This window comes from Corapipo altera, unplaced genomic scaffold (genome assembly GCF_003945725.1).
Source record: "Corapipo altera isolate COAL_440 unplaced genomic scaffold, ASM394572v1 61411, whole genome shotgun sequence".
Lineage (NCBI taxonomy): Eukaryota > Metazoa > Chordata > Aves > Passeriformes > Pipridae > Corapipo > Corapipo altera.
Genome location: NW_020884875.1, coordinates 26,994,420 through 27,020,873, shown reverse-complemented (window position 1 = coordinate 27,020,873; position 26,454 = coordinate 26,994,420). Strand labels below are relative to the sequence as shown.

The 26,454-nt window shown below is 41.4% G+C and overlaps 1 protein-coding gene across 2 annotated transcripts in view; it reads left to right on the top strand.

Annotated features, from left to right (window-relative positions):
* FRMD3 (FERM domain containing 3) overlaps positions 1-26,454 on the top strand; it is a 144,067-nt gene that overhangs the window by 6,586 nt on the left and 111,027 nt on the right. The window lies entirely within an intron of this gene.

The window sequence follows — 26,454 nt, the reverse complement described above, 5'->3', positions numbered from 1 at the left end:
GGCGGGCGGTGGCTCCCCGGTCGCAGGGCCCGGGCGGCGGCTCGGCTCGGCTCGGCGCGGCCGCGGTGGGAGCTCCGCTCCCCGCATTCCCCGTTGTCGGCGCGGAGCTCCGCGCACCTGCGGCGCGGGCAGACACGGCTGTTCTGCCGCCTCCCGGCGCTACGCCACAGCTTGCACTGCACGGCGGGGAGCCCACCCGGCCGCGGCTGGTGCCGCGGGATCCGCGGCGCTCGGGCAGCCCCGGCGCGGCGTCCCCGCGGGCGGGAGGAGCCCTGCGGGTTGCTTGGTCCGGGCGAAGAGGGAGATGCCGGCGCTGCCTTGCCTGTCCCGCGGGACGGTAGCGGAGCGCCCCGGTGGGCACTGCTTGCTGCGGAGACGGTGTGAGGGAGGACCCGCTTTCCTATGCCAGGAAAGCCCTGGCTTGGGAGCAAGGCCCGCGGCGGGCGGTATCAGGAATCGCAGTTACCGAGATAGCGGGCAGAGTTCAAAATGAAGCACTGTCCTCTCTTCCTCCTCATTTAAGGGAAAAGATAACTTACAGAAGGATTTTCAGTGATAGTAGTTGTGCAGTTGGAAAAAAAGCAACTTCACTGTAGTCCCTCTTTCTAATTACTTATCCCCTTTTTTATTCCTTTAAGTAATAAGGATAAGGGTGTGAGGAGAAGTCTTTGAATTTCTAGTGGAGCAGCAATGTTTGTAGGGTGTGAAAGCAGGGGTATTTCAGGTGTCCCCACAAGAACCATAACTCTGGCACATTATGCAAGATTCAAAGATTCTTAAATTGCAAGTGTTAAAATTAAGTTACCCTCTAAAGTTTCCATGGCATTCAAGAATCAGAGAGATTACTTTAGTATCCAAATCGGTTAGTGAGTAGCCTTTTAGGAAGTAGTTTATCGTTCACAGTTGGTCTTTCTGTCTCTTTGGTAGTATGAAATAGGCACAAATTCAAATTAAGTTAATGATCTCGTGCAGAGACCATTATGGCTTAAAAAAATCAAATGCCATGACACGGAAGCTACATTTTCGCTTGGACCAAATTATGGGTTTTGTTAGTTTCAATGGAACTATTTAATACTAGAATAGAGGAGGAGAGTTCCAGTTAAAAGAGACCTACAACAATCACCTTAGTCCAACTGCCTGAGTGCTCTAGGGCTGACCAAAAGTTAAAACCTGTTACTAAGGGCATTGTCCAAATGTCCTGGCAGGCATTTGTGCCAAAAGACACTGGCAGGTTTGGGGCATTGACTCCATGAAGCCTGGTCCAGTGTTTGACCACTCTCTTGGTAAAGTTCTCTAATGTCCAGTCTGAACCTCCCTGATCCAGTTTTGAACCATTCCCACATCTCCAGTCACTGTATCCCAGGGAGAAGAGATCAGCACATACCTCTCCACATCCCTCCTCAGGAAGCCGTACAGAGCAATGAGGTCACCCCCCAGCCCCTTCTCTCCAAACTACACAACCCCAGGGTCCTCAGCTGCTCCTCACAGGACATGCCTTCCAGCCCTTCCACCAGTGTTGTTGCCCTCCCGTGGACCATTCAAGGACCTTCACGTCCTTCTCAAACTGTGGGGCCCAGCGCTGCACACGGGACTCAGGGTGAGGCCGCACCACGGCTGAGTACAGCGGGATGATCCGCTTTTGGCAGCTGCTGATGCTGTGCCTGATGCACCCCAGGATGGGGTTTGCCCTCCTGGCTGCCCGGGCACATTGCTGACTCACACTGAGCTGCTGCCCACCAGCACCCCCACATCCCTCTGTAGGGCTGCCCTCCAACCAATCCTCTCGCAGACTGTAGTTGTGTACCAGTTACTCTCAAGCAGCATGTAGCCTGGATGTAACAGGAAATTACTGTAAATGTCTTGTACCTGTATCATTCTAGTGCTCTTCTAAACGAATAGCATGGTTATGAGATTATAGTTTTAATGGGTAGGAAGCAGCATGGCCTTCAGAGTCTTTTCTTGGAGCTTAATACAAGCTTTCCATAACTTATTAGCATCTTTAAAAATAAGTCTCTTTAAACAAGGATGAATTTAAAGTCAGAATCTGAGATGATGTCTTTACAGCTCTTTAGGTTTGTAGCATTTGGCAGATTTACACGTGCTAAGAGTATGCCCTTCAGTGCCCACAGGGTAGAAAAAAAGAGTTATTACTTCAGGTGTTATGTTGTGCAAGGTGAGGTAATGAGCCCAGAACCAGTTGTATCGTATTGCATTGTTGTGCCTCATTCTGCATGTAATGCAAGCAGGGGAAAGTCACAGTTGAACATATTTTAACTATTACAGTTCTAAGGGTAATTCTGAAGATTGAATTCTGTTACAATCTCGTTTAGAACTTGTTTTTCTAAGTTTGCACACTGACAAAAATATTTAAAAGGTGGGAATGGCTCTGCTTGTTTTTTCCTCCTGCATTCCTGTAGGATTTTAGGTACTGAAATTCTAAATATGTAAATGCAGAACCTAGTATGAAGAACTACTTTGCTCTTGGTCACTTTATCGGAAAGGTGCAATTAATGATATTTCATAATTCCGATTTACCTGTCACTGTTTCCTGTGCCACACACTTCAAACTGCTTAATCCTGTTTGTAAGGTATCTACCCCCTTACCTATCACTGTATAGACAGAGGAGATATAATCTAGCTATATAATTTATTTATCCTCCTGTATGTGCATAGCTTTTAAGACATTAGACTAACAAATCCCAAACCACTCAAATTTTTGTCTTTAGCCTCTCTGTTGGACCTGTATTTGAACTTCGTAATGTGGACAAAACTTACTAAGAGGTTTAGCAAATTTTTTTTTTTTTTAATGAAAAGAACCCCAACCCAGTTGCAAGTTACTTCTATATATGCATATCAATGCATATTCAGTTGGACAAAATAGCCCAGATGATGTACTGCTGGGCTAACAGCAGAGATGCCAGGGTTGTGCCAGCTGGAACATGTTGGACAGCTGTGTTTTGGTCATTAAAAGGATAAGAAAGCCTAATTCTACAACAGTGAGAAATGCCAGCAGAATCTCTTAGGGACACAGGATGCAGTAAGGAACTGTAATGACTGAAATTATAGCTGTGCATTTTCAGGGGTAAGGGAGGGGAGATATGTGGCTGGTCTGGATGGTGAGGTATGTGGCTGATGATCTGCTGCAGTTTAGCACAATAAGTTTTACAAAAGTATCCTACTTTCTCAAGTTTATCTTTTCAGCAGCTGGCTTGCACACGTGGACTAGCATCAGAGGACCCTGGTACCACTTCAGTGCAGAGATGTATCCTAATTTTTAGATGCACTGTAGATCTTTGGCCCTTACAAAATATGCAACCAGCATGGTGTGTTATTCAGTTAAAACATTTAGGAAAAGTAAGCAAGAGCAGATATATTTAGATGCTGAATATATATATATGTGTATTTTTTCCTTCTTGTGTAGATTTCACAGTGTTTAGGTAGGAAAAGAAAATACATTTTTCCTTTTACTATTGAAGTTCTTTCAAAGCAATGTTTTGTCATAATAAAGCCTGCTTTCAGAAATTATGTTTTTTAGCAAAGTGTAGTGACAGCATAGAGGATGATGCGGGGAGAATCAGAAATGAATCATGCATTTGCAGATTCCAGCCAACTAGTTATCGAGTCGTGCAGCTGCCATGTAGGTCATCAAGTTGCTCAAGGCTAGGTTTGCAGCTCAAAGGTCAAGATTCAGTGTGTTGTCCTTCCCATCTGAGGGATTGTGTGGCTGCAAATTAGCTAAAGTGGTGACAGACACAAGAAAGGGCTGGGGGCCAAGGAACACTTAACTAATTCTTGTGATGATGTTTATTTTCCCATATTTTTTCTTTGTGAAGTCTCTGTGGGACTTGATGTCAGGCAGTCTTAAAGCAGCAGTAGGGTGAAGCTGCAGTGGAACAGCTGAAATTGAGAGGTTATGAAAAACAGCCTGAAGGGCAGTGGCCACTGCCTGTTTCCATTGGCAAGAGAAAGAGGTGACCTGCTTGTGCAGCCTACCTGATAGAGCACAGAACTAAGGTTTGAAAGAGGGTAGTGGGGGAAATACATCTTCAAAACTACTGGAAATGTATCTGGAGTAGCAAAAAGACCTCCTTTCTCGAGGTATTAATGTGGTGCTTCTGAGTAATTGACATAATGGGCACCTTCTGTTTTTGAAGGCTTCAAGCAATAACTTAATGCATCCATTTAACGTTTTGGTAACAACAGCCTAAACCAAGTCCTGGTTTAAGCCTGGTCAGTTGCTCACCGCTTGGTAAAGGTAAAAGGTTTACTTTACTCCTTGATCTGTTCAGGTCCAGTTGTGAAAAACTGGAGAAAAGGTTGGCATGAATGTGGCTTTTCTCTTTGTTGGAGCTTGTTATTGATGTTGGTAGTGAACTTTCCTGTCTGTGTGTTTACTTGTAGAAATACTGCATGAGTGATCTTCTTGTGGCTGAGCCCATATGTAAAATTGTGTAGTAATGGGGGCTTTTTAATGACACAGGTTTTGCTTTGTATGAACTTTCCCAAGCAAAGTTCTGTGTTGATATTCCTAAAAATATCAATTTGCTACATGTGGTGGTTTGAGAACCCCAAAATCCAATTCCTGAGTCCAAGCCCCCCTCCCACATCTCAGCCCAGTGTGAGATGGGTTTTCCAGACACCACACAAGACTCAAAATGGGGGGAAGGGAATATATATTACAATGACTGTACAAATGAATATTATAATACATTACACACACAATCTCAACTATCTCTACCATGATAAATCAGTATTTACAATGGATCAAATCTCTTCTCTCTCCAAATAAAAGTCCAGGAGGGAAGAAGGAAGAGATCCTTTCCACTCTCAGAGCAGCAGTGTCTCTAGGGCATCAGTCTCTCTCTCTCCCTCTCTCTCTCTCTCTCTCTCTCTTCCATGCAGCAGCTGTAGCTGGATCACCTTTTCCAAGTACACATGAGGGAGATCTCCAAGCCCCTCTCAGCCCTTCGACTCCAAGCGAGGGTCTTTTTCTTCCGTGGGCTGTGTTTACCAGGACAAAGGTCACTTCACCACGTCATATCAATGAAGTGCAGAAGCTTTCGTGACGGTCCCTTATCTTCAGGGGTTTCAAATTCCCTTACAGAGCTCTTGGGCTCTGATCTCAGGCTGCTAGCTTAGTTTAGCAGCAGCGGGGGGTGAAGCCCCCCTCCGCATTCCTTTGGCCGTCCTGGTCCAGCTCTGGGAAGCCCTGAGCTTCTCAGCTCCTCTCTTTTTGGTGCTGTAGCACTCTAAGACTCTTCTCAAGTAAGAGTTCATCATCCTCCTCCTCTCTAGGAGGTCTCAGAGGGGTTTGGGGAGTTTGTTTCAGTTCTTACCCAAACTCTCTCTCTTTTCAGACAACTCTGTGTTTCTCTGATTAGCTGCGTGCTTGGTTTGCTGCTTCTTCAGTTCTTATCTCCTGGCTCTCTGCCACCGTTTCTCCGTATGCTGCTCTTGCTGCTGCTCACGGTGGAGGAGAAAAACTCCCAGCTTCTCAGCTACAGATACTTAGTCCAGTCTAATGCTGTTCCAAGTCCCTGTAGCCCCCCAGCCAGGGGCTGGGGGAGGGGGGGGCATAGCCCCCAACAGGGCTTCAGGCCCCTCGGCTCGTGGCTTCAGAACATGGCCACCTCTCCAACAACAACTACTACTTCTACTCTTCTTTTCCGGTCTGGGTGATATGTTTATATTTTGCAGAAGCGCTCATTGTCTCAACCCCAAGGGTAACCACCCCCTGGGAGTTTACCATTTTATAACTTTAGGGGGAAAACTGTTTTTCCCACACACACACTACACTACAGCTCTTTAAAACAAATGTATCTAAATAGTTATTTGATTGTTGTTTAAAAGAAGAAACTTGAATTTCTTGAGCAAGGAAAAGACATAATTTTTAAAAATTGGTTTAGAAATCAAGAAGAAAATAAGCAGAGCAAAACTGATTTACTCATGGTCAGTTCTTAGACCTTTTACCTCTTTTTGCATAAGTTAAAATGAAGGTGGCAAAATCTGAGAAAGCTCATTCCTTTCTGCCACTGATGACTCAGTAGTGTAAAATGGCTTTGTGTTTTTCAAACCTTAACTTGCGATCAGCTTCTGTGCGGTTTGAATTCTGTTGCCTGTAGTTCCGGTAACAATTTGCATGCTTGACTTTTTTTTTTTTCTAATTTTCTGTTAAATGTGACGTACACTGTTCCGTCTTATTCTTTTTGCAGCACATTGATGACTGGAAAGTTACCTTCTTGCTTAATATTTTCTACTTGATCTGTGTCTTGCAGGCACATGCTAAATTTAATAGAAATCTGCTTACCAGAGAACTCTTTAAAATTCTCATCACTCAATAAAATGTAAAAAACAAAATAACATGCTGAAGCAGGCTGTGAAGTAAAAGAGTAGTGACCATGAATCTCACTGTAAGAGTATGCTGAATGTTGATGATTTGGAAAAAATAAGTGGGAAAGGGAAGGCAGCATGAGAATGAAAAGAGTAGAGAGGCCAGAGACGAGAAGAAGGTGGGGGACGATAGCTGCAAAAAAGGAGAGGTTAAAGGATTATGTAGACAGCAGGCAGGAGATTTAGTGAATTTATATTTATCCTGTAAGCAATGTCAGAACCGTAACCAGCAAGTGCCTTGAGCTGCTGGATTCCTACTATAACAGTTAAAAATAGTAAGATGAGATAAGAAAGGGGATGCAAGTTAGGACCAATTCCTTTCCGTGTTCTGTTGGCGTGTTTTAGAAACTGCACACTAGTGCTTGTATTCCTGACTTTATGATTGAGCCTCTAATTGTACAGTTACAATAGGTACTCTTGGCAAGAGTTTCAGATGAGAAGACTCTCTAATTAAGCTAAGCCCATGGGTTAATGCTACCTCTGTTGTAATTGGAGGTGTTTGATTAAAGTTGCTGTAATGTGTGTTTTCATGTTTGTTTGGGGTTTTTTTTGGTTGATTGGTTTTTTAAAAAGTAATAACTTACGGATGTGCTCTTAGCTCCTTCCAGGGCTGAAAAGAAAACAAGGAATAGACAGTGCTGCTTGAAAGTTACTAGGGTGTTGGGACTTCTCATTACAAATTAAGAAATTAATTGCCTTGATAGCCTTTGATAAGTGTTTTTGAAACTTGATATTTGCTTAACATCAATTTCTCTATCTCTTGTAAAGGAAAGGAACATTACCTATATGTAGTACTGCCATATTGCTACCAAATCACGAACTCTGTTGTTGTATTGTGCTATTTTTAAATGAAAACGCAAAGTTGTTTATGCAGGATTTTATCCAATATATACTAAACTGCGGCGGAACTGCTTTAGTGTTTCACTAAAACTTATTAATATGTTGAATTCTATCTATCTTAAATACTGTGATCTTGTCTTTCATTTTAACTGTCTATTTACTGTATATTGTGATTGTAAGTTATGTTTTGATTACTAGTAAATGAAGGTGGGGGAACTGAGATGTGTGCTTAGTGACTTGCCCAAGCCATAGTTGAAGATGAACATGTATTTCAGTAAATAGAAACAATGGAGGTGATAATTTAATATATTGGTGAGGCCTGGTGCTGAAGTGTAGAGGAAAAACAGTTATGAAAATGCAGGTATCCTTAGACAAAATGATGTAGTTAAAAGGACAGTTACTAGTTTAAAATGTAAGTATATTGTTTTCATTTTTACCCTCCTTTCATTTTTTTTTCCGCTTTGCATAAAATTTTTTACATTCTTTGTTGTCATGCGTGTTTGGACACTAGCTGAACGGTAGGGGTGGAGCTGTAGTAATAATAGAAGGCAACTGGAAAATCAATAGCACAATGCACCACAGCTTATATCTCCAAACTGCAAATCATCATTTTGATCCTGTGAGGTGGAAAAGTGGCTCCCATGAGATAGAGTGCTTTGTGGGAACTTCATGCATTCTTTTGTCTTGAAAGGGCTTTTGGCACCTCATAAGGCTTAGTCTTCCTAGACCTTGAGATGCCCTCATCTGTCTAAGGATCTTCAGTGCAAAGATACTAATACAGGAGGCAGCTGAGAAGTGATCATTTGGTGAAATTAACTGGCCAAAATGAATAATTGGTGAGGAAGTACTGTATTTTCACTTTTTGGTTGTATTTGCCTAGATTGAATTTTCTGTAGAGGTCAGGAATTATTTAATAGTGTATATCAGTGGTCCTGAAGTTATCTTTAACAAAAGGAGAGATTAATGTCTTTTCTGTAGGAAGGTGAAATAGGGAGTCTGTATGATTGTTGCTGGTCCCCTGGAACAGACATTTTATTAAACATTAAAGGTTTAAACACTTAGGTTAAAGAATGGAAGAAATGGCAGCTGATTTTTCTCTTTCTCCTCAAAAAAAGCATGTGGACTGGGAGGACTGGAGAGTAATTCTCTCTGTGATAAAATGGTTGTTTTCTCTAGCACAGGTCTCTGTTCTTCTGGGTATTTTACCTTATTAAATCAAACATACCGAAGTGGCTCTCTTCATCTTCTTGTTGTTCTCTCTCACTTTTTGAACTCTCCTTCCATTCCCCAGTGTGGATAATATCAACCTGTTGGCAGAGTTTGTAATGTCCAGATAATCCTTCTCTCCCTTTCCTGTTAAAATTAAGCTGTCAGCAGATAACTTTGATTGAGTCTTTCCCTACTGCATATTGAATATCTCTCCTCATAGTTCTTCCTTCAGCTGAGGCTTCTTCTCTGTTCCTTCATTTTTAATTGCTTAAATACAGCCTCACTTTTCTCCCTAGCCTTGTTTTCTCAGAGACCCATTCTAGACCTTACAAATCACATTTTTGTTCCTGTTGGATTTCCTTCTTCTCACTCTGTTTTAATTCCTTTTCTGATAGTGAAAACACAATTGTAATAATTCAGCAGTAAATGAATTAATGCTATCTCTTTTTCTCTCTGGCATGAAATAGTAATGATAATGATAACAACAACAATAATAATAATAGCAACAACATACTTTTGGTGGAGGTTTATTGATAATCAGCTCTTGCCATTTCACTGTGCTGTCAAGATAGATGCTGTCCTATGGCAGTAGTAGGCCAAGCGTCAACAGTAATCATTATATTCCTGTTCGTCAGAGTTATTGAAGAATGAGCGTTGATAATCTAGTACTGTTAGATTTAGAGAAACAATTTGCCCTGACTGAAAGTTTCTGCTGGCTGGAAACTTGAGAAAAATGTATCATACCGATCTGTATAATGTTAAGTAAATATATAAAATTTGTCAAGGTTGCTCACAACCAGAAAAGAGAAAGTATGGACAATACACCTGTAGTGGGTTGATGCTGGCTGGATGCCAGGTACCCAGTAAAGCCTCTTTCTCCCTCCCCTCTGCAACTGAACAGAAGAGAGAAAATATAGTGAAGGGTTCATGAGTTGAGATAAGAACCGGGAGAGATCACTCACCAACCACCATCACAGGCAAAACAGACTCAGAATGGGCATGTTAATTAAATTTATTACTAATAGAATCAGAGCAGGAGAATGAGAAGTAAAATAAATCTTAAAAATGCCTTCCCCCCACCCCTCCTTCCTTCCAAGTTCTACCTCCTTCCCTCCAGTGGCACGGGGAGATGTAATCACATGGTGATTACAGTCAGTTGTTGGTTTTGCCGTTGCTCAAAGAGAGGAGTCCTTCACCTGCTCCTGTGGGGTCCTGCCCATGGGAGACATTCATGAACTTCTCCAGCCTGAGTCCATCCCACAGGCAAGAGTTCTTCACAAACTGCTGCAATGTGGGTCACATTTCCACAGGGTGCAGTCCTCCATGAACAGGCTGCTCCAGTGTGGGTCCCCCACAGAGTCATAAGTCCTGCCAGGAAAACCTGCTCCAGTGTGGGCTGCTCTCTCCATGGGTCAGCAGGCCCCTGCCACGACCTTGCTCCAGCATGGGCCTCCGATGGGCTCACAGCCTCCTTTGGGCATCCACCCAGTCTAGTGTGGGTTTCCTCCATGGGCTACAGGGGCACAGCTGACTCCACCATGGTCTGCACCACAGGCTGCAAGGCAACCTCAGATCCAGTACCTGGAGCACTTCCTTCCCCTTCTTCTCCACTGACCTTGGTGTCTACATTGTTGTTCATGTGTTCTCACTCTTCTTTTGCTGCAATTTTCTTATGCTCAATAACTTTTTTTCCCCCCTCCTTAAATACGTTATCACAGATGTGTTACTGTCATCCCTGGTTGGCTCAGCCTTGGCCGCTGGTGCATCTGTCCTGGAGTCATCTGGTGTTGGCTCTGCTGGACGTGGGGGAAGCTTCTGGCAGCTTCTCACAGAAGCCACCCCGGTAGCCTCCCCCACTACGCAGACCTGGCTACAGAAACCAAATACTTACCTTCAGTTCTTTTTCAGCAGAAGTGTTCACAAATGGAAATAACTGCTGCAATAGCTGGAAATCTGACCATTCAAAATAATTGCAGTGAGAAACATAAGTATTAAGTGGCTGCAAAATGATTGCTCTTTAAATGTTCCCTTTGAAAAATATGTCAAATGAGTCAACATCTTCATTAAAAGTACCTGGTATTTTTCCCTCGTTTACTTAAGCCCCAGAAAAAAGTAAACAATCTGAATGGAGGGTGTGTTTTCCTTCTTGCAAATGTATTATATCACAATGATATTTTTCCCCATAACAACTCTAATTGGAATAGAATTGTACTTAAAAAAAACTTAAACCAAAATGATTTGCATCTGCCCATTTTTTGTCCTGGTGTGGTAATATGTAAGCTTACTGTAAAAGGGCACATGTTACAAAGATGACTGTGTATTTCTGACAACACTGTGTAAAACCTTTTTCATGCTCTCCGTATATATATGCCCACTGTATATACTGTAACAGAAGTAAAAAAGAAATGGGATTACAAAATGAAAACAAAACCACAATCCTCTCACCCTCCAAACCCAAACAGTATCAGGAGAATTTAGAACAGGAATTAATAATTTATTAAATATAAATGAGGTCAAATCATGTGGAAATTAATGCGTGAAGGTCAGACTGTGTTGTCACCAGGCACAGAAGCTAGTCAAACATTTTTGTCTCCAAAACAGTGTCTACATGTGAACTACCTTTTGGGAATTTTTCCTGGACTCTCCTATTTGCCAGATGATGCCTCAGAACTAGTCAGAAAGAATGTTAATTGCAAAGACAGTACTTTTGTCAGGGAGCGCTCTAGGAGTTTGCTAGTATGGGTGGTGGATTTCAACACCCCAGAATGCTTGAAGGGTTTTAGTAGTTTTAGTATAAATGCAATCTCTGTCTTCAACATGAAAAAGAAGAAAGAAAAAAAAGATTTTGTGGATGACTGAAGATGTATTTTATAGTTTGGTACTAAAACATGTGAAATGGTAGCTGTGTTCATGACACTGTCCTTTTAAGTGGAAAATCTGAAGTATTGTGAGGAGGATCTTAAACAGTCAGTGGCAGTTTAATCAGGAGTAACGCTGTTTTTAGTAGGTGCTTACTGAACAGCTGTGTTTTGAATCTGTGGCTGTAATTCTTGGATTTGTACCTGTAATCTGTTCTGGGATAACAGATTCTTGATTTTTCTTCCTTCTTTTCTTTGTTTGTTTGAATGCTCTTAGCAACAGAGTCTAATAGAAAAGTAGTCTGCAGAACTTCAGGTAGTGGTGTTCTTTTGGGTTTTATATTTACAGACACAAACTTCAAGCCCTGTAGTAGAGTGAGAAATGAGTCATGGTTACTTCTTTATTTCTTTGAACAGTAATTGCAGAAATGCAGATGAGATTCTCTATGGAGTGCTATGCATGTCACAGAGATGCTACATTACATACTTCTAATCCTGTTTCTTTAGGCTTTTCAGAATAAAGGACAGCTGATTCTTCCCATTCACTCTATTAATTTAAAATTGAGTAACAAAGATGAATGCTGCACAATCAGAGAGTGATGGTTGCTCTTGTGTTAGGTGGGAGAGTTAGCTGGGGTGCATGTTAAACTCTGAAGCTGTGCTGGGCCAGCCTGAACTTAAGTGACTTCAAGGTTTCATCTTGAGACATTCAGTGTGCCAGTTGGTGGAGTGCACCACACACATTGACCCTGCTTACTCCTGCTCTGTGAGTTTTCTTTAGCTCCATCCTGGTAAAGGAAAGGAAATGGCAGAGGCTTTTACAGATGATGCCGTGAGTGACTGAGTCTGCAAATTCAGCCATTCATATAAAATCTCTCCAGCAGCTTGCTGTGACCCTGGCAGTTGCTAGGTGCAGATCCAGGGAGGCTTTCTGTTTTGACTGGAGAATCCACTCACATTGCCAGGATTTCCTGATTAGTTTTCTCATATGGTCTGGCAGTTGGTACATAACGGCCACCAGAATGGAGAAGACTTGAGCAGGAGTTGTCAGTCCCCAAACCAAACCATGCTCCTGGCTTGTGGACATTAAAGCAAGAGGAGTGGCATGTCTAAGTGGAAAATGAATAATCTACACAGTTTCAGGACAGTGTGTTCAGAACAGTTCTGGTTATTTTATGTGCATGGATTATATGCACCAAATAAGAAGCAATTTTCATCCTCTAGTTTCTTGAGAATCAGAGTCTGGTTTCTGTCTTGCCCAGAGGAGTTTATGGTGTAATTTCAGTGAAAACACAATCAGAGAATGCCTAATTCATATTGTGATGATGAGACCTCACAAAGTAATTTATGCAGTTGGTCTGAGTTTTAACTTAGGGGGGGGGAAAATGCTGCTGTAGAAAAGAGGTTCCAGGAGTGGGATGCTGATATATGTGGGGAAGCGAACAAGTCTGTGGTTGTGTAGAGAGTTCAGTGGTTGTGTGATGCGATGCAAAGACAACAGTATTGGCTTCAACTTTCCAACCTTTGCACCTGTTTTTTTGGTTTATTCTGTTATGTAGAAGCTCTTTCCAGTGAAAGAACACATGGTTCTTAAATCTACAATTACAATCACTGAAGTAATTATTACTACTCTAATATGCTCCCCTCCTTATTCCATATTTCACATTTGCTTTAAGGTATCAAGGGATGAGCTGTTTCATTTAGGTTTATGTAAATAACTTGCTGTCTCCCTGCTCTGTTAGAGGCTTGTGCAGCATGTGAATGTAGCAAGAACTACAGGGGTTGGGTTGGATAGGGGCAGAAGGGGAAGTAGGAATTGTAGTTCTTCTCTGCAGCCCCAGTCATTTTGATTGCTACTCCTGCCTTTCAGCAGCTCTTAGCTTACTGCCCTCTCCATCATGGATTAAGATATCAATACTGTGCCTAAATCCAGACTTCCTTTGGAGGCCATCATCTAACTCGCCAGTTGCATCTCTTTTTCATTACCCTTTTCTTCAGTCTACCAAACAGTTTTCAGTCTTTTTACAGAGATTGTATTCATGGCACTTCTAAGTTATGATTTTTACTTTTCCTTTGGAATGTCTTGGAAACAGAAACCTAGATTGGTTTATAAGCATAATTTCCTGGTTTGTTGGCTCCTGTGATTATTTCAGAATCTGTTCCAGAATTGTGATAGATTCTGCAGATCATTGCTTGCTTTTGTCCATTGATTGTTTTCACCACCAAGGTACTTTTTTGATCATCATTTTGATGACAATGATCTAGAGTTAGTCTTTGAACTGTGATTACCAGAAGTTTCATGCTATATTTTGTAATGGGTTTGTTTTTCTGTTTTTTTTGTTTGGTTGGTTTGATTTGTTTGTTTTGGTAATCTTTTGTAATTTACTGGTTCAGTGAATTATCTTGACTCACTTGTTATATTTTGTTGCTCTTGTAACATACTGCCTGCATAGGGTACTGCATATGTATGTGTGTTTGTATACATCCTGTAACTTACCTGTAACAATCTGTATAGTTGTAAGGCTTTTACAATATTCTAATTGTTTGTATGTCTTTTTTTTAAAAATTTATAAGAATCAAGGTTTGTAACAACCAGTCTGTCCTTAAAACCTTCAATTTATACACCTTCTTGGTCAATAGCTAGGTTATTCTTACCAGTTTAATTTATTTTAATTGGTTTTAAAATGAGAAAAATCTTTATTTCAAAGATTTCAGTCTTAATTCAAAGTACAGTTTTTCCTGTCTTTTGCAAAACCTTAATGATATTTACCTATTTTTAAATTGAGATTGAGCACTTTCAGTTTCTATAGTACAGATTTTTGACATGAAAAAGTCCTGAATGATACTGGGGTGATTCAGGTATAGTGGAAATGTTTCTGTGTCCTGCAGGTGCTTTTATATGTCATGAGGAAATGAATAATTTTTGAAAACTAAACCCCCTTTTCTCCCTAGATGAATTTTCTGTTAAAACTGAGCACTGCTAATATATTCTTCTGTATGAATATTCACATATTTTAATTTTGTATGTGTGTGCACTAGAATTTGTTTGCGCATCCAATCTAAACAAGATGTTTAAACTATGTACAGGAAATGGTATGTAGTTTTCTCTCGTGAGGTGGTGAGTAGTTCAGTGGGTATCTTGTGTCCTGAAAAACTAGATACCAACTGAACGTTTTCACAGCTCCAACATCTGTTTTTTCACAGTTCTTTTTTTACTCTGTGAATGCACTTCTTGCTTTGTGATCATAACTATATTGTAATCCAAAAACTGTAAGAAAGTTGCATTTCCTTTTCAGCTTTTCCATATATAGTCTGCATTCTGAGTATAGAAGAACTTTCACTGCATTTGATATGTTTCCATTAACTTTCTTTTAAAAGCTTTATCTTTATTGGTTAGAAAATTAAAGGGAAGGTGCAGATGTTGATTTAGTTGCCTTCCCCTTCTTCTTCCCCCCACCATTCACAGGAGGAGCTTTTGGTCATTTTGAGGGCACTGATTTCTAGTAGTGATTTTGATGCTCAGCTTTTGCTTAGACTAACAGTACTTCGGTGGTACTCCAAGAAGGATGTTGACAGGTATGACCCAAGAAGTACTATGTTCTACTGGCAGGTTGCCAGTTATGCTGGTGATGTCCTTGCTCCTCCCCTGTCTCAAACAGAACTCTGAGGTTCTCTTGCTGCCTTTCTCAGTACTGCTAGTATCCTTTTTACCATCCTTTTTCTCTATGAAGCAAATCTCTTTGCTTTCACACTTGGCCACACAGGTAGTCTGCTGAGGAAGAAAATTCTTTTTTCTGTTCACAGCTCTGAAGTGTTTTTTTCCACTCACTCCTAGTTTCTGCTTTTTAAAGAACAAGCAGGTAGGCACAGTGACATGTAAATTCTTTTTGACAATCCCAATTTGCTGACTTTGCAGTACTCAGAGAGGAAGAGCTATGATCGTGGTGAACTGCAGAGCTACATAATGTTTGGCACTTCTCTGAGAGATGCAGAAGAAATTGCATTTTCTAACCTTCCTCTTCTTTCTCTCTCTCCAGAGGATTCAGTGCTTACGCAGTAACCAAAACATTTGCTAGAGGAGAATTCTGAGTGTTTTAGCCTGCAGACTGAATGAGGAAGAAAGATTATGAATCCATGGGGAAGCCAATTTAATGAATTCCATTTTCCTATTGTGTCCATACAAATTTGATATTGCTTTGTAATTAAAATTGAATCTGCTTCTACAGAATATTGTTTTTCTCATTTTGAACTGTTTAGCCTTTCCCATGTATTTCTGAAATAGATCAGCTAAATGTATTCTTGTGAAAGGAGGTAAATAAAAGGGAAGTACTGTTTCCTAAGGTGCAGTGGAATTCCTGTACCAGTGTTTCTTTGCAGAAATACCATGACTTGAGTTGTCCTGCTGAGAGAGAGGTTTCTGATTTATGAATGAGATAATTGTATATTTCTGTTCAAAGTAAACACCATTTTGACACAATTTGTGAACACATGATATTTTATGTACTCACTGGAATAAAGAAACCACAGTGCTGTCTTGGGCACTTAATCCATAGTTAATGCTGTACCTGCTTTCAGCTAAATCAGAAATTAAAATGAATTCCAGCACTTGAGGGCATGTAGGGAGGATTTTATACGCTCTGGAGAAAAGTGAGTCTGTAAAGCCTTAATGATTGCTGCTTCATCTATGCAGATATGCTTTAACTGGTGCAGATCTGCTGTAATATTGATGATAGCCTTCATCTTGTTAGTGGCCCAAAAGTAACAGAGCATAGTCAAATTTTGTTCTTTGTGTAGGGAGACCACAAATGGTGGTTCATATAAGGATGTGAACTATGGATTTGGTATGTAACATGCTTTCTGTTAAGTGAGTGAAAAATGTTTAATACTCTGATTTTGTGCACTGGGCACTTCCAATGGCTTAGCTGGCATGACAAATTTTCAAAAGCAAATTCTGAAACAGTTCCCTGACAGTGAGGCAATTAATAAAATGTTGCAAGATATAATGTTGAGTGACTGCCTTTATCCCCAAACAAGAATGAGAGTGCTTGGAGGTACAAGTCGCCTGTTGCTTTCCATCTGTCTTGATCTTTGTGGTTTGGAGATTTGATGAAGAATTTGGCATTTAGAACACAGCAGTAGTGAGTGAAAAATTAAATGTGAGTAATATGAAGGTTTAGCCAGACTGGGCAGTAGTGGAGGTTAGTTTTACTAATTTACAACATGAGATTGCAAATACCTGTAGTGGGGCTGCAGTGACCCACAGTCATAGTCAGGACTTCTCCTAGGAAATGAGCTGACTGATGTGGTCCAGTCCCTCAGAGAAATGAGATGCTTTACATGAATTTTGTGGCTGTAGTAGGACTACTCATCCTCTAATGTCTATTTATAATGCTCCTATGGGGAGTGTAGATTTTAAGGATAAAAGCTGCTGTTGAGAGAGAGGCTGTAATGGCTGTTTAATTTGGAGCACTTCCTGAGTTCTGCAAGAATGACTATAAAATTCCAAATCTGAATAGAAACACTAATGCTCTCCCCTCTGTGCGTGTAGATACATTCATATGGGAAGATATTCTCTGAGATTCAAATTCCCTAAGAGGCATTTAGTTCCTCAGGTGACTGTGTGGGATAGTGTCTTGCACTGCACTGGAACTTGTCTTCTGCAGAGCTCATGAATGAGAGTGTGCTTTGCTACATCCAGTGTGGAAAACCAAGATACCATCCTCTGGATCCCTTTCCCCACCCATGATGTGGGGCGTCCTAGTTCTAGTTCCGTTTCCATCTGAAGAACCATTCCGACGCCTTGAAGGATGGGGAAAGGGAACTCCAGGGGCTTCTTCAGGGGTCTCTTCTGACCCTGAGCCTGGAGGGGAGAAGTGCTCCCCCCTCCCCCCCCCCACATGGCCGCATGGCCAGCACAGAGACAGCACACCGGGCGTGGAGAGGAGGCAAGAGGGCGTTTATTGTTGGGGATGCTACATTTATAGGGTTTAGGAGGATTCACAGAGTAACCAATTAGAAGTCTCAAGGGGCTTACAGGAACACCCAATCACAGGAAGGGGTTAACAAAGGCCAATGGGAAACACCTCAGGACACCTTCCCAGGACATTCCTGAGATAACATTACCGTGGGGGGTGTTGGGAAGAAGGGGCAGTGACTCTGCAAAAAGGTAAAAACCATTTTAAAACCTGTTTAAACCACAGTTTTCCCATATAATGCAGGTTTAGTGCTACACCATCCATATTTATTGTCTGCCTTCTGAGCTTCTCCTGTTTTGCACAAAGTGGAGACAGAGCTTGCATTAATCACCGTGTAGCTGCATCAGGGTCACAGGAGCACTCTAAGGTGCTCAGGAGAGAAGTAGACATCCAGGGTATCTCTACATTGTCACTGCTCCAGAGTTGGTGGAATTTAATTGATAAATTTGTTTTTCTGCTGGGTGGGGTAGATATTGTGTCCCAGAGAGATGTTAAGGATTAAGCTTTCCTGTGTCTTTGTGATTCACACCAGCAAAGCTATTACCTTATGTACAGCGGTGTTACTGCTGGAATTCAGGCACACCAGGTCATTCGAAGCATTATGTTTTTCAATATTGTTTACAAGACAACCATTTGGAAGTACAAATAGAGAGCACAACACAGGAAGCATTCGGAATTTCCAGAAACTACACCATATGCCTCTCAGAGGCTTATAATTTGGTGAAGACAGAATCATGTTCTTTCAGAGCCCATTGTTCCTCAGTGTTAGAATTGTCACAGATTTTCAGTGTACCCTTTTCTGCTTTCTTGCAAAAGAATTTATACTAGTAAATTGTTTTTCTCTACCGTATTACCCTTTTATTTTTGCAGGATTTGCCATTTTTAAATTATAAATGTATGTAGTGCAAGTTTCGTTAAGAATGTCTGTTATTTAATTTCTGTAATTTAAAAAAGCCAAACCAGACAACTAAAACTCAGATACTTCATTTGTCTTAGTATATCTAATGAATGCAAGGAGCTTAGAGCCAACATGCAAGTGACAGTTTGACACAGAGTGAAACATGTGGAGTGCATTTCCATGGATGGTGATAGCAATGTTCGCTACATTATCACAATAGTGCCACAGAGCCTAAGGCATGGATGAAGACACCATTTTGCTATGCAAACACAAAGATACACATCCTAGTCATGTCTAAGGACACAGACACATAATGGAATAGTATACTATATATATAAATAAAACAGCTTGCTGCCATTTAGACGAGAAGTTGTACTTGAATTTGTATGTGGTCTTAGTTCATGGCAAACGGCAGGTGAAAATACTGCAGTCTGAAACCTTTTTGCCAATGCATTTTAACATGTTGCAATTGGACAGTGTTCACCAAGGCAGGCAGTAACTATTGAATCATCAAATGCAACTGAGTTCCTCTTTGAGCCCATGTTCTGAGCCCAAGTTCTTAAATTAAGACTGTTGCCAAGATAGACACCTGCAGTCATAGAAATAACACTGGGCAGTGTGATGTATTGGTCTCTGATATATTGTCAAGGAAATTTTTTTGTCAAGGAAAAGGGGGATTGGAACATTACAATGGAATGTATTTTGGGTTCTATTTTTTCTGAGAAAGGTCTGGCCTGTAAGGAAATATAGGCTGTGTTTCTTGTTTTGGAAGTTTAAGAAGTGTACTGTGGGAGCTGAGAAGGATAGTTGATTGTTATTCTCTCTCACTCATGAGGAATGAGACAAGGAGGCATAAAGTGAGAGGGTCCTGATAGGCACCTCATATGCTGAGTTACAACTGGGAACAGGGGGATGAAGATTAGCTGGTGGAAATGATGAAAATACTGGAAGGACCAGAAAATGCTTTAGGTTGGATGGGACCACTGCAAGTCATTTAGTACAACCTCTCTGCTCAAGCAGGGTTCCCTAGAGCACTGTCCTATTCAGGATTGTGTCCAGACAGATTTGAATATCTCCAGTGAGGGAGACTCCATAAATTCTCTGGACAGCCTGTTCTAGTGCACAATCACTCATACAATAAAGAAGTTCTTCCTCATGTTTAAGTAGAACTTCCTGTACATCAGTTTCTCCCTGTTGCCTTTACATCCTTTTGCTTGGCACTAGAAGAAGAGCCTGAATCCATCCTCTTGACACCCTCCCTTCAGACACTTTTTTGCATTGACAAGATTCCCTCTCAGTCTTTTCTCCAGGCTAAAAAGGCACAACTCCCTCAGTCTTTGCTCATACCTGAGGAGCTCCAGTCCTTTAATCATCTTCTTAGCCCTCTGCTGGACCCACACCAGGAGCTCCGTGTCTCTCTTGTCCAGAGGAACCCAGAATTGGACACAGCACTGCAGATGTGGCCTCACTGGGGCTGAGTAGAGGAGCATGATCACCTCCCTTGACCTGCTGGCAAAGCTCTTCCTAATGCATCCCAGGGTACTCTTGGACACAAGGACACACTGCTGGCTCATGGAAAGCATGTTGTCCATGAGGACCCCCAAGTTCTTCCCCAAAGAGCTGCTTTCCAGCAGGTCAGTTCCCAGCCTATGCTGGTGCCTTTGTTGAATTTCAGCTTGTTCCTCCCTGCCCATCTCTCCACCCTGTTGAGGTCCTTCTGAAGGGCTGCAGAGCCCTCTATGGTATCAGTCACTCCTCCCAGCTTTGTGTCATCAGTGACCTTGCTGAGGAGACATCTGTCCCTTCATCCAAGTCACTGATGAATAAATTAACCAACAGTGGGCCCAGTATTGAACCTTGGGAGACACCACTAGTGACAGGTCTCCAACTAGACCCTGTGACACCTATTATGACCCTCTGGGATCTGCTGTTCATCTAGTTCTCAATCCACCTCAGCATCCACTCATCATGACTATACTTTGTGACTTTGACTTTGAAGATTTTATGCTGTCTAAAGCCTTACTAAATTCCAGGTAGACAACACTCTCCCATCATCCACCCAGCCAGTTGTCCCATCATAGAAGGCAATCAGGTTGCTTAAGTATGATTTCCCTTTGGTGAATCCATGCTGACTACTCCTGATTGCCTTGTCTTTTACGTGCTCAGAAATGGCATCCAGGATAAGCCATTCCATCACCTTTCCAGGGACTGAGATGAGGCTGACTGGCTGGTAGTTCCCTGGGTTCTCCCTCTTGCCCTTTTTGAAGACTGGGTTGACATTTGCTTTCTTCCAGTCCTCAGGTGCCTCTCCTGATTGCCATGACTTTTCAAAGATGATCGTGAGTAGCCCAGCAATAGTATCTGCCAGCTCTCTCAGGACATATGGATGCCTTATATCAGGGCCCATGGACCTGTGAATGTCAGGCTCACCTAAGTGATCTTTACCCCAGTCTTCCTTGACCAAGGGAAAGTCTGCCTTCCTCCAGACCTTGTCCCTTGTCTCCTGGGTTACAGATTCCTAGGGCTGGTGAAACAAAGAAAGCATTCAATATTTCTGTTTTCTCTGGTGCCTCTTTTGCAATGGTCCCTGTTCCATACAGCAGCAGGGTCACACTGTCCTTTTTGTTGTTGATGTATTTGAAAAAGCCCTTCTTCTTATCCTTGACATCCTTGTCCAGATTAATTCCAAATGGGCTTTGGCCTTTCTTGTTGCATTTCTGCATGCTCTGACAACATCTCTATATTCACCCCAGGTGGCCTGTCCTTGTTTTCACCTTCTGCTTATGTCTGAGTTTTGGTAGGAGTTCCTTGCTCATCTATGCAGTTCTCTTTTGCTTTATTTCTTGCTCACCAGGATGCACTGGTCTTGAGCCTGAGTGAAATAATCCTAGAATATTTGCTCTCTAGGACACCCCTTCCATGCAGGACATGAGATTCTCCCCAGAAGGTCCCTGAAGAGGCTGAAGTTAGCTCTCCCAAAGTCCAGTGCTGTGATCTTTCTCATTGCCCTGTTTTCTCCTCTCATAATACAGAACTACATGATGTCATGGTCACTGTAACCAAGGCTGCCCCCAACCTTCATATCTGCAACCAGACCTTCCATTTTAGTTAATATAAAGTCCACCAGCCCACCTTCTCTTGTTGGCTACTCCATCTTGTTGGTTCCATGTAGGAGAAAGTTGTCATCAATGCTTTCCAAGAATCTCGTTTGGTTTGTGCTTTGCTGTGTTGTTCTTCCAACAGATATTAGGGTGGCTGAACTCCCCCTTGAGAACCAGGGACTGTGACTGTACAAAGGGATGTGCTGAAGCAGTAGACCTGGGAAAAGATCTTTGCATCATTGTTTGGAAAGATACCAGTGGAGCAGAATGGCATTTGGCAGGCTAGAGGATATGATATTGGGATAATGTGGTCACAAAATGATGCTAGCAAAATAATGTCTTGTTTTATTATACCCTTGTCTGCTTAGGGGTTAGGATGAATAATGATTATTTGTTATAAGAATATGATTTTAGGAAACAAAGTAGGTGTGTGTTATGAGAGCATGAGTTTTGTCATATTTCAAAATTAACTGAGCAAGTAAGAGGTTTTTAAAAGCCTTCCTTGACAGGCCAAGGATGCATGGGCTGTGAAGCTGGTTGTATATTAGGTGTGCTTCCAAGAAAGTAATAAATGTCTGGATGCTTAGCAGTGGAACCGAATTTCAATTAATAAATTACGTTTTAATACTTCTTTGTTTTGAATTTGGCATGGGGAATCCTGAACGATTGCTAGTGTGCTGGCATGGTCACAGTCTTCTGGATGATATAACCTAGATTTACACTTGCCCTGTTTTGGCATTATCCATAATGTCATCTACAAATTACTAAGTTAAAGAACTTAAATACTTTTAAATGAACGTTTCACAATTAGCTTTTAAAGGATTGCTTAATGTGATTGAAGATTGTGTGGTGAAGAATGCCAAGTCACAACGAACTTTCTCAATTCCTGACCAAAAATGTGAAGGAAAACCAGTTGCATGCTTACTTCATTATTCGTGAGCTACTCAGAGATATCATATGTGAGGTTGAATATGGCACACCTGAATTATGGAGTTGGTTTTTTTTACTTGCAACAGATTTTTCCTTTACTTCATTGGCTAATCAGAAGTGAATGCAAGTATACATAGTGCTCTCCTTACTGCTGATACCCGAGATGTAGGAGTGGGATAATTGAATACACATATCTTTCATTGCACCTGTATGTTAGTGTACTTGAAACGTTTTTTTAAATCATTTATAAGTGGTCTATATGAGAGATTATGTTTGTTAACTGCAAAAAATGCATTAAGCCAATGCCTTTGAATATGAAGGCACAGAAGTTGAGGTATTTTAAAGTGCACTGATGCCAGTTAAATTAGCATGTAACTAATTGGATGGATCCATGCTCATCCAAGTCCTATCAGAGAGGATTTGGAGGAAAGTTAGACTTTACATGTACTGCTTTACAGCTAATCTGTGCTGCTGTGGGAATAGGGTTATAATTTACATCAGCTTTAGGCAAAACTGTGCCATGAATAATACACAAAGCTTACACATTTTTTTTAATTTTAGATTAAGGTGTGTACAACTTCTGTTTGTTTAAGCAGTTAGCGACATCACCTAGAAGTAAATTTTCAATGCAAAACATCATGCAGGAAATGGATCAATCTCAGATCTAAAGCACTTCAAAAGCTCAGAGTGGGAAACACAGACAGAGGTTTATATCTTACAGTTCTAGAACGGAGAAATGGTTAGCTCTTTTTCAAAATGTCTTCCAATGTGCATTAAGGTGAGTGAAAATAACTGAGTGGTCCCAATGCAGTCAGTGGAAACATGGTTAAGGATATATGGAAGGTACGTGGGTTATACACCAGTCATCTTAAAAAAGTTAATTTTATGCAACAATTCTGAACTCCTGTCAGGCCAAATAAATAATTTGTATAAGGCTATGCAGTTCTCACAAAGACAGTCTTTTTCAAGTGCTTAGAATGCTGAGGTCGTTGCTTTATGTGCTGTATTTCATGCCTGATGCAAACAAGTAATGAACTGGAGTTTCCAGTGATGATGTTGTTAGGCCAGTCTGTGATTTTGAGTGGCAACCAAGGAAAAAGGGGAAATTACAAATCATCCCACTGTCATAACAAACCACTAACAGATGTTTTGCTTTGTTTTCCCTGCACAATATTAAGATTACATAATTAAATACCTGGTGGAATCTGAAATTTGAATTATTTAATGGTACCAAATTAAAAAAATCCCCAACTCTTTCCAAAATTACAAACCTTATAAAAGTTGGCTACTTTGTAATAATATTTCCTTATCCAATATTTACTGCAATAGCTTTTCCTTGAACAATTACACATATTGCTTACCGCAATGTCCTGTACAAACTTCAGAAACTGATGAGGAGAACTGAGGAAAGAAGGCTTTTTTCCCTCTTTAGCACTCTGAATGAAATGATAGGAAAAAAGATATAAGCCCAGAAACATTCATGGAAATGTACACAGTCCATATCTCCAACCCCCTTCCAAACCATAGTTTAGTTTTTATTAGTAGACATTTATTTTGTTTGCTGTTCAGCTGAATTCTAGTGTCCATCCCATTAGAACAGAACACAAATGGAAATGTGATTATTGAACTTAGGCTTGATAATACTTAATTGCTTAAATGATTAGGTATGTATACTCAATACAATGACATGGTTAAGTTGGCAAACGTTTTCAAGAATTATCAACTACAGGCAACTAATCTAAAGGAAATAAATGCAAATATTAAAATGGAATTGTTTATTTTGTGTGTCAGTAGTTTCCTGGTTGCTATTTTAAGTCCAGTGTACTTGTACAAAGGTTTTCAACGTGCATGATGGCTGCAGTGCCAATTTGGCTTCAGGTTTTACTGACAAAAATAAGCAAGGAAAACTCCTGACTAGTTTGGAGCTGAAGATCCTTCCCTGCTATTTTATTTGCATCTGATAAGGGATTTTTGTAAATATTTCCACCTTTGCAGTGTATCTTGTGGGCTGAATTCTGCCTTTCAATATGAATGTCTGCTTGTTACTGATTGCATAGTGCAGGCTATGTCAGGACTGAGAACTGCTAGGTTTGTGTACTGACTGTGCTGCTGCACTGCTTTCTGTTCCTGGGCACTCCTACCCATGGCCTATAAAACAGAGTGAATTATCAATTGAAAGAGCATTTGCAAGGCTTTGTGTTGTGGTTTTTTTTTTAATTGTTGTGCTTAGGAGGAGACAAATGTAAAGGTCTCAAGTATTCTCATTTACTGAAATAGATTTTTCAGTGGAAGTCATTTTCTTTACAGAAGGGTCACAAAAGTGTGTCAGTCCTACTTCTGTATTATTTTCTTTTTATCACAACAAAGTGATGTTTGAAAGCACTTTGAGGGAAAGAGACAGTGTAAGATTGGAAATTCCTTTTAACAATAAATAATATTCTGAGAATAGGACATTAGTGTGAAGATACAAGTCTTACTCTGTTTATGAACTAAAAAGAACCAAGCCCATTAAGAATATGGATTTTTGTAATTATTTTAAGAGCAGGTACTTAGCTTCTTCCATTTTCAGTCACATAAGCCTAATTTAGCCTGTATGAAACAGCTAGTAAAGTGTATTTAAGTGGGAGTCTCTGAGCACACATTTCAGTTAAAGGGAGGGAAATTTTGAGGCATGCAATCTCTTATGAAATATAATTTATAGAAAGGATTATTATGAAGGCTTTTCAGATTCTTGCTGAGTGCTTCAATGCTATATAATAATACTAAAGGTTGAATTACTGATCACAAAGGATGTCCTTGTATCAGCAACAGTTTTTTGAAAATGGCAATCAGTGCATTTTATTACTTGACTGTAAAAACATTTATCTATTTATTTGTGCATGTCAATTTTTGTTTTGTTTATTTGTTTATTTTAAAGAAGGCATATGTGTCTGAGGGGAGAAACAAAGAAGCAGTATATGCATCACTTGTGTAGAATTTTTAATTCTTAGTGGAACTCAACATACTCTAGGGAAGAATTCCTTCATCAAGCAGTGTTACACAGTATTACCCACAGCATAGGTGTAAGGAGTTCTGCACTGTGTGTGTCTCAGCCGTATATGGAAAGGAGCTGTGTTTTCACAGTATCACAGGATCAGTTAGGTTGGAAAAGACCTCTGAGATCATAAAGTCCAACCTATGACCAAACACCACCTTGTCAACTAGACCATGGCACTAAGTGCCGTGTCCAGTCTTTTCTTAAACACCTTTAGGGATGGTGGCTCCACCACCTCCCTGGGCAGCCCATTCCAATGGCCAATCACCCTTTCTGTGAAGAAATTCTTCCTAATGTCCAACTTAAACCTCCCTTGGCACAGCTTAAGACTGTCCTCTTCTTCTATTGCTAGTTTCCTGGGAGAAAAGACTGACTCCCACCTACCTACAACCTCCTTTCAGGGAGTTGTAGAGAGTGATGAGGTCTCCCCTGAGCCTCTTCTCCAGGCTGAACAACCTCAGCTCCCTCAGCCACTCCAGACAGGACTTGTGCTCCAGACCCTTCATCAGCCTTGTCACCGTTTTCTGGACACACCTCAACATCCTTCCTAAACTGAGGGGCCCAGTACTCAAGGTGTGGCCTCACCAGCGCTGAGTACATGGAAAGAATCACTTCCCTAGTCCTGCTGGCCACACTGTTCCTGATCCAGGCCAGGATGCCATTGGCCTTCTTGGCCACCTGGGCACACTGCTGGCTCATGTTCAGCTTCCTGTCAATCCAAACTCCCAGGTCCCTTTTTGCCTGGCTGCTCTCCAGCCACTCTGTCCCCAGCCTGTAGCGCTGCCTGGGGTTGTTGTGGCCAAAGTGCAGCACCGGGCACTTGGTCTTGTTAAATCTCATACCATTGGATTCGGCCCATCTATCCAGCCTGTCCAGGTCCCTCTGCAGGGCCCTCCTACCCTCCAGCAGATTGACACTCCCCCCCAACTTTGTGTCATCTGTAAATTTGCTAATGATAGACTAAATCCCCTCATCCAGATCATCAATAAAGATGTTAAACAGGACTAGGCCCATGGGGGTCACCACTAGTGACTGGCCATCAACTGGATGCAGCCCCGTTCACCACCACTCTCTGGGCCCGGCCCTCCAACCAGTGCCCAACCCAGCACAGAGTGCCCCTGTCCAAGCCTTGGGCTTCAGCTTTTCCAGGAGTATGCCATGGGAGACAGTGTCAAAGGCTTTGCTGAAGTCCAGATAGACTACATCCACAGCCTTCCCC